We start from the raw sequence: 7,694 nt of genomic DNA, 5'->3' as shown, positions 1-7,694 counted from the left end.
TACCACAATCACAATGAATGAAGAGGCGCTTTTTAGCTAGAAAACGCTGCCGTTTTGAGAATAATCGACATGATGCAACTAACGTTTAATTTTCCACATCGAGGTTGCCAGTAAATCATGTTTATCTATGTAGCTATCTAGCATCCATGTACAACAAGCGGCCAATTTACAAGACAGATCTTTACAAGTTTAGATGACAGCTAGCTTTCTGTTTAGCTTGTAAGTATTAGTGATGGGCATTCCGGCTCTTTTCAGTGAGCCGGCTCGTTCGGCTCAGCTCACCAAAACGATACGGCTCTTTCAAAAAATATGTTATGTATTTTTTCAAGTTAAACAGTTTGCGATAGTTTGACTACGATTGGTGTTAAAATAATTATAATTAAATTATTCAATGAAATCATACTCTACCTTAACCACAATGTATTTAAAAATGCATTGGTTTGTTATGAAACATTTAAAGTATAAATTGTTAATGTATATAAGCAAAGTGCATATAATTCTAACCATTCAAAACGAATACAATCTGAACAGCAGAAGAATATTGCACCATATCAAAGAAAAATAAATAACAATTTGTAAAACTGCAGTATCCCATGAATTGAAATAAATGTTAAAAAAAGGATGCTATTACACATGTGCATTTAAAGTATAACTTTTTTAATGTATATAAACAAAGTGCATATAAATGTAACAATTCAAAACTAATACAATCTGAACAACATAATAATAGAATATTGCACCATATCAAAGAAAAATAAGTAATAATGTACAAAACTGCAGCATCCCACTTAAAATATTAAACTGGTCCTTCTTTTCTCTCTCTTCTTTATTGCCATGTTATAACCAGCACCACACAGCAATGCTGACCACATTTTTCTTTTATGAGAGATTTGCCTTCAGAAATGCAAGCTGCCTCACTTTCGAGGGGCTGATGCGGTTTCTTCTCTCAATAATTATTTGTCCCGTTTTCGAGAAGACACTCTCAGAGGGAAAGGATGTGGCCACTATGCAGTCTCCCTGTCATGACTTTAGTAAGCCATGGGTAGACAGAGGCCTTGTTCTCCCACCAGCTCAGAGGATCTGCAGATCTATGGAGGGGCTCCTCCAAATAGGATCAGACCTGCATTATGACATCTGCTGAGGGATTCCTTTGCGCTGCATCCCCAGTTGCTCTCTCATCAAACAGCATCCAACAGACGACGTTTGTGGCACTACTGCTGGTGCTCCTGCTCCATCTGATCCCTCTTCTTCCTGTTACCCTGGCGCCTGAGCCAGCTGACTGCTGGGGCTGTCCCTCCCTGCTGCTGAGGTTATTCTTTGAAGAGCGTCAACAATCGCTCTGGCATCACTGAAGGCTAACTTCTTAAACCTGGGGTCAAGTGCAGCGGTTTCTGACAGCACGTGATTTATATTCCATTCTGAGGAACTTTCTGTCCATTGGTGAACATAGGGTGTCCATCAACTCTGTCACATGTACTGTGGTTACATTTACTTCTCTCTGGCGGCTGACTGTGATTCGCTGCAGACCCTTACACGGGTGTATCATTTTTGAGGCTGTCACATAGCTGAAAAGAAAGAACTGTAACGTATTGGTTCAGGTTCATGTGTTGTCTACTGATACTACATATTTAATCTACTGCTCATATACATATATAATACTGGATTAAATAATGATGTAGTAATAACTGTTTACTGTACCTCTCCACTGATCTCCACTGTAAGCGGTGTGTAACTGGCTGCAGGAAGTCAGATGCAGGAGAGCAGAAATGGATAACAACTGGAACACTTTAATAATGCAAAAACAAGCTGTACCCAGAACAACAAAACACGGGTAAAATAACCCATCGCAAAACCAGTCAGAAGTGCACATGCACTTACAACAAACAATCTCACACAAAGACATGGGGGGAACAGAGGGTTAAATACACGACAAGTAATGAGGGAATGTAAACCAGGTGTGTGGGAAAACAAGACAAAACAAATGGAAAATTAAAGGTGGATCGGCGATGGCTAGAAGACGGGTGACGTTGACTGCCGAACGCCCCCCGAACAAGGAGAGGAACCGACTTCGGCGGAAGTCATGACAGTACCCACCCCTTGACGTGCGCCGACACCGGCCTTGGGGACAACCCGGAGGGCGAGGCGCAGGGCGATCTGGACGGAGACGGTGGAACTCCCGCAGCATTGAAGGGTGCAACACGTCCTCCAACGGAACCCAGCATCTCCTCCGGACCGTACCCCTCCCACTCCATGAGGTACTGAAGGCCCCTCGCCCGACACCTCGAATCCAGTATGGAGCGAACTGAATACGCCGGGGCCCCCTCGATGTCGGGCGGAGGAACCTCCCGCACATCAGACTCCTGGAGTGGGCCAGCCACCACCGGCCTGAGGAGAGACACATGGAACGAGGGGTTAATACGGTAATCGGGGGGATGCTGTAACCTGTAACTAACCTCGTTCAGTCTCCTCAGGACTTTAAATGGCCCCACAAACCGCGGCCCCAGCTTATAGCAGGGCAGGTGGAGGGACACCGGGGCCTCACTGCGGTGACGGTCTGCGTTGGCTTTCTGGCGCAGCACGGCCCGCTGAAGGTGAACATGAGCGGCGTCCCATGTCTCCTCCGCACGCCTGAACCAGTCGTCCACTGCAGGAGCCTCGATCTGACTCTGATGCCAAGGCGGCAGAACCGGCTGGTACCCCAGTATGCACTGGAAAGGGGAGAGGTTAGTGGATGAGTGGCGGAGCGAGTTCTGGGCCATCTCTGCCCAGGGCACGAACGCTGCCCACTTCCCCAGCCGGTCCTGGCAATAAGACCTCAAACCTACCCACATCCTGGTTAACTCTCTCCACCTGCCCTCGAAGTGAACTGGGGACCCCAATCAGACACTATATCCTCAGGCACCCCGTAGTGCTGGAAGACGTGTGTAAATAAGGCCTCTCTAGTCTGTAGGGCCTTAGGGAGACAGGGCAGAGGGAGGAGACGACAGGACTTGGAAAAATGGTCCACAACGACCAGGATCGTGGTGTTACCCTGTGAGGGAGGAAGATTGGTATGAAAATCGACCGACAGGTGCGACCAAGGCCATTCTGGAACGAGTAAGGGGTGTAGCTTACCTCTGGGCAGGTGCCTAGGAGACTTACACTGGGCGCACACCGAGCAGGAGGAAACATAAACCCCAACGTCCTTAGCCAAAGTGGGCCACCAGTATCTCCCACTCAGACAGGGCACCGTCCGACCAATGCCTGGATGACCAGAGGAGGGTGAAGTGTGAGCCCAATAGATCAGCCGGTCACGGACAACAGATGGCACATACAGACGCCCAGCGGGACACTGGAGGAGAGCAGGCTCTACATGTAACGCCTGCTCAATGTCCGCATCCAGCTCCCACACTACCGGTACCACCAGGCAGGAGGCCGGGAGTATGGGGGTGGGATCCATGGGCCGCTCCTCTGTGTCATACAGCCGGGACAGTGAGTCTGCCTTCACATTCTGGAAACCTAGTCTGTAAGAAAGGGTGAAAACAAAACGGGTGAAAAACATGGCCCACCTTGCCTGGCGAGGGTTCAGTCTCCTCGCTGCCCGGATGTACTCCAGATTGCGGTGGTCAGTCCAGATGAGAAAAGGGTGTTTAGCCCCCTCAAGCCAATGTCTCCACGCCTTCAAAGCCCTGACGACAGCCAACAGGTCCCTGTTCCCCACATCATAGTTTTGCTCCGCCGGGCTGAGCTTCTTCGAGAAGAAGGCACAGGGGCGGAGCTTCGGTGGCATACCCAAGTGTAACGGATGTGGAACGGCTAGCTTAGTTAGCAGTGCGCGCTAAATAGCGTTTCAATCGGTGACGTCACTTGCTCTGAGACATTGAAGTAGTAGTTCCCCTTGCTCTGCAAGGGCCGCGGCTTTTGTGGAGCGATGGGTAACGACGCTTCGAGGGTGACTGTTGTTGATGTGTGCAGAAGGTCCCTGGTTCGCGCCCGAGTATGGGCGAGGGGACGGTTTAAAATTATACTGTTACACAAGCACTGAGAGAGCAAGGCTCCTATCCCAGCCTCGGACGTGTCCACCTCCACTATGAACGCCAAAGAGGGATCCGGATGGGCCAGCACGGGAGCTGAGGTAAACAGAGCCCTCAGGTGACCAAAAGCCCTGTCTGCCTCCACCGATCACTGAAAACGTACCGGGCCCCCTTCAGCAGTGAGGTAATGGGAGCCGCTACCTGACCAAAACCCCGGATAAACCTTCGGTAGTAATGGGCAAACCCTAGAAACCGCTGCACCTCCTTTACCGTGGTGGGAGTCGGCCAATTACGCACAGCTGAAATGCGGTCACTCTCCATCTCCACCCCTGAGGTGGACATGCGGTACCCTAGGAAGGAGATGGACTGCTGGGAGAACAGGCATTTCTCAGCCTTGACGTACAGGTCATGCTCCAACAGTCGACCAAGCACCCTGCGCACCAGGGACACATGCTCGGCGTGTGCAGCGGAGTATATCAGAATGTCATCAATATACACCATTACACCCTTTCCGTGCAGGTCCCTGAAAATCTAGGGTTGGAAGACTGATGGAGCATTCATCAACCCATACGGCATGACGAGGTACTCATAGTGCCCTGAAGTAGTACTGAACGCTGTCTTCCACTCGTCTCCCTCCAAGATACGCATCAGATTGTAAGCGCTCCTGAGATCTAGATTAGTGAAGAAGCGATGAGCGGTAGTGTGTAACTGTACCTCACAGTGATCTGGTTCAGGCCTCGATAGTCAATACACGGACGCAGACCTTCCTCCTTATTCTTCACAAAAAAGAAACTCGAGGAGGCGGGTGAAGTAGAGTACCAAATAAACCCCTGACGCAGGGATTCGGAGACATATGTTTCCATAGCCACCATCTCCGCCTGTGACAGGGGATACACGTGACTCCTGGGAAGTGTGGCGTCTACCAGGAGATTTATAGCACAATCCCCCCTACGATGAGGTGGTAATTGAGTCGTCCTCTTTTTGGAGAAGGCGAGAGCCAAGTCGGAATATTCCGGGGGAATGCGCACGGTGGAGACTTGGTCTGGAATAACCCCTAAACGCCTCCCCGAGCACTCTCGCTACCACCCCCCGTGAGAGCCCTCCATTGCCATGAAACAGTGGGGTCATGACAAGCTAACCAGGGTAGGCCTAGCACCACGGGAAATGCAGGAGAGTCAATGAGGAGACTGATTCTCTCCTTGTGACCCCCTTGCATCACCATGCCCAGAGGAGCGGTGGCCTCCCTAATCAACACTGACCCTAATGGTCGACTGTCTAAAGCGTGAACTGGAAAGGGCATATAGCCACTGGAACAATGGGGATACCTAAACTATGGGCGAATGATCTATCTACAAAATTCCCAGCCTCGCCTGAATCGAAGAAGCGCCGTATGCTGGGAATGCGGGGAAAACTCAGGAAAAGTGACATACAAAAATGTGCCGGCTCACCTGGGGTGACGCCAGAGTGCCCTGCCAGCTGGTCGAAGGTGAGGGTGGTGTCCCTGCAGGCCAACTCCCGACGGATGTCCTCGCGCAAACTGCAGCAATAGTGGTCGATCAGGGCCCTGTCGTTCCATCCCGCGCCGGCGGCCAGGTTCCGAAAGTCTATTGCGAACTCCTGCGCGTCCTCGTCCCCTGCCTCAGGTGGAAGAGACATTCACCCACCACTCTACCCTCGGGCGGTTGGTCGAACAACTGGAGCACTTGAATAATGCAAAAACAAGCTGTACCCAGAACAACAAAATACGGGTAAAATAACCCGTCGCAAAACCAGTCAGAAGTGCACATGCACTGACAACAAACAATCTCACACAAAGACATGGGGGGAACAGATGGTTAAATACAAGACAAGTAATGAGGGAATGTAAACCAGGTGTGTGGGAAAACAAGACAAAACAAATGGAAAATGAAAGGTGGCTTGGCGATGGCTAGAAGACCGGTGACATCGACCGCCGAACGCCGCCCGAACAAGGAGAGGAACAGACTTCGGCGGAAGTAGTGACATCCACAGTGACCTGCTCAAAGAGTTCCAGGACTTTGCACACATCCTCCACCACCTCCCATTCCTCTTGGGTCAAAGCATCAACAAGTGCATTGACAATGGCCAGAGTAGAGATGATAGAAACCTTTGACTCAAGAAACCGCTTCAACATATAAAATGTTGAAATGCCCCTTGTAATGCAGTCTTGTTTAGGTTTCATCTTGCATCCCCATCTGGCGTTGTGTAGACTTTAGTTTTTCAGCACCTACTGTGCTCCTTACCCACACAATCAGGTTGATTGTTTGGGTAAGACATGGATGATGGGTCCATTTAAAAATGTTCATGGCTTTGGTTATGTTATCTGCATTGTCACTAACACAACAGACCACTTTTCCATCTACTTGCCATTCTCTGGCCACTCTCAACAGTTCCTCTGCCAAGTTCTCTGAGGTGTGTCTCTGAGGTGTGTCAGCTAGACATCAAAAAATCTTCAATGAAGTGGCATGTAACCGACATGTAAGAAGTGGTTGCCCTTGATGTCCAGCAGTCAGTCGTAAGGCAAACTACAGTAGCTTTTTGGACTCTTTCCCGCACTGAAGCCTGTGTGCTCTCGTACAGTTGTGGAATAACTGATTTTGAAAGGTTTTACCTGCTTGGAATTGTGTACATTGGATTTAGACTATTGCTATAATTTCTAAAACCTCTGTCCTCCACGATCAAAAATGGTTGGAAATCGGTGGCAATCATTTTAGCCAATGCAATATCAATTTGGCCTTGTTTTGCTACAGAAAGATTTAGGCATGAACTGGTCCATGGAAGACTGCGTTGCTGTGGGTCACGGAGTAGGCCTACTTGACTGAGTGGATACATTTCCACGTGTGAAGGTGCTGGCTCCACCACTATCACTAGCAAGCCCGCTTGCTACAGCTAGCTTCACAGTTGGGTGCAGAGTTTGCATATGCTGGTGTAGGTTGTGCGTAGAACCGGCTTAATATGAGATTTTGTTTTGGCGAATTCTACACTGTGCTCTAACATTGTCTACATTATTAAAATGCATCCAAATGCTACTGTACTTCTGACTCATTTTCCAGCTGTTATTTTCAAGCTGTCCTTCCTCTCTCTCCTCGACTGCTAAGTGTGTGACTGTGAGTGAGTTGGCTCTGCCCTCCCTCACGCATCTTTGGTTCATTGGTTGACACTGCGTGTCTGATTGACAGGAACAACAGATGAGGCTGTTCGTTCTGACCATCTGCTCAGACTAATGTGTGTGTCTTGAGCATTTAAGCTATATATTTTTTTTCTTTCTTTGAATTAGTTAATTCTATTCATTTAAATCTTTTGATTATTGACATCTTAATTTTTTTATTTTTTAATAAATAGATTTGGCTCTTCTGATATGCCAGCCGGCTCCCAATGTTCACCTACAAGAGCCGGCTCTTAGGCTCTCGTTCGCGAATGATCCATCCCTAGTAAGTATCTGAAATGGCCAATAAAAGCAGAACAGAGAGGATGCCAAAAATAAAAGTAGTCAAAAATATAAATAGTAAAGTACAGATACCCCCAAAAACTACTTAAGTAGTACTTTAAAGTATTTTTACGTAAGTACTTTACACCACTGCCCTTCACCATAGTGAATATAAGTAGTATTACTTAAGTAATGTTTGCAAATGATGTCTGAGTGTTGGAGTGTGCCCGTTGCTC

This window comes from Oncorhynchus masou, chromosome 3 (assembly GCF_036934945.1).
Source record: "Oncorhynchus masou masou isolate Uvic2021 chromosome 3, UVic_Omas_1.1, whole genome shotgun sequence".
Classification (NCBI taxonomy): Eukaryota; Metazoa; Chordata; class Actinopteri; order Salmoniformes; family Salmonidae; genus Oncorhynchus; species Oncorhynchus masou.
The sequence above is the reverse complement of the archived record's forward strand: the minus strand, read 5'-3'. Positions refer to the sequence as shown.